Raw genomic sequence first — 1,165 nt, 5'->3', positions numbered from 1 at the left:
CTATCAATTTTTTTTTCTTGTGTTTTTCTGAAGTGAGATGCAGGGAGGCAGAGAGAAAGACTCCCACATGCACCCATCCGAGATCTACCCAGCATGCCCACTAGAGGGCGATGCTCTACCCATCTAGGCCACTGCTCTGTTGCAACCGGAGCCATTCTAGTGCCTGGGCAGAAGCCATGGAGCCATTCTCAGTGCCCGGGCCAACTTTGCTCCAATAGAGCCTTGGCTTCAGGAGGGGAAGAGAGAGACAGAGAGAAAGGAGAGGGGGAAGGGTGGAGAAGCAAGTGGTCGCTTCTCCTGTGTGCCCTGGCTGGAAATTGAACCCGGGACTTCCACACACCAGGCTGACCCTCTACCACTGAGCCAACTGGCCAGGGCCTCCTATCAATTTTTAAAGTTATGCAATCTCTTTTCAGCCTTTTGGCTAAGATCAAATGTAGGTATCTGTTCTTACTTAATCAGTTTAACATCTGACATGTCCTATATCTGAGTAAAACATATTAAATGTATTTTTGGAGCAAGGAGATGGAACAGGAGCTTGTTCGGTCCATGCCCTGCATCAACCCGGCGCTGCAGTGCACCCAGGAACAACTCCTTAAAAAGAAAAAGTAATGCTGACTTTGCACTCTCCTCATCTATTTTTTAAAATACGTTTTTATTTATTTTAGAAAGAGGAAGGGAAAGAGAGAGACAGACAGGCAGACAGGAACATCAATATATAATATTTGTAAATATGGGATCAAGCCAGCAACCTCTTTGTATCAGGACGATGCTCTAACGGTCTAACCAACTGAGCTATCCGGTCGGGCTGCTTCATCTATTTTTGTCTTATTGTTAAAATAATGCTTTTAGTTACTGGTCAGTGAGCCAAATGATGCTCTAGGAAAATTTTCTATGTTTATCCGGGGCTTAATATAGGATACCTGTGCCCTTGGTTGAGAAAAACTCTGTAGCAGGGGTCCCCAAATTTTTTACACAGGGGGCCAGTTCACTGTCCCTCAGACTGTTGGAGGGCCGCCACATACAGTGCTCCTCTCACTGACCACCAATGAAAGAGGTGCCCCTTCCGGAAGTGCGGCAGGGGGCCAGATAAATGGCCTCAGGGGACCGCATGCGGCCCGCAGGCCGTACTTTGGGGACGCCTGCTAGGTTCCACCTGCTCTCT

At 47.8% G+C, this 1,165-nt stretch overlaps 1 non-coding gene across 1 annotated transcript; it reads left to right on the top strand.

Annotated features, from left to right (window-relative positions):
* Positions 1 to 404: 404 nt before the first annotated feature.
* LOC136401752 (U2 spliceosomal RNA) lies at positions 405 to 596 on the top strand. The gene has a single exon (XR_010750751.1). It is a non-coding gene; the product is annotated as a U2 spliceosomal RNA (small nuclear RNA).
* The last annotated feature ends 569 nt before the right edge of the window (positions 597 to 1,165 follow it).

The sequence above is a fragment of the Saccopteryx leptura genome, chromosome 3 (genome assembly GCF_036850995.1).
Source record: "Saccopteryx leptura isolate mSacLep1 chromosome 3, mSacLep1_pri_phased_curated, whole genome shotgun sequence".
Classification (NCBI taxonomy): Eukaryota; Metazoa; Chordata; class Mammalia; order Chiroptera; family Emballonuridae; genus Saccopteryx; species Saccopteryx leptura.
Note: the sequence above shows the minus strand (reverse complement) of the source record. Positions and strands in the feature narration are given on the sequence as shown.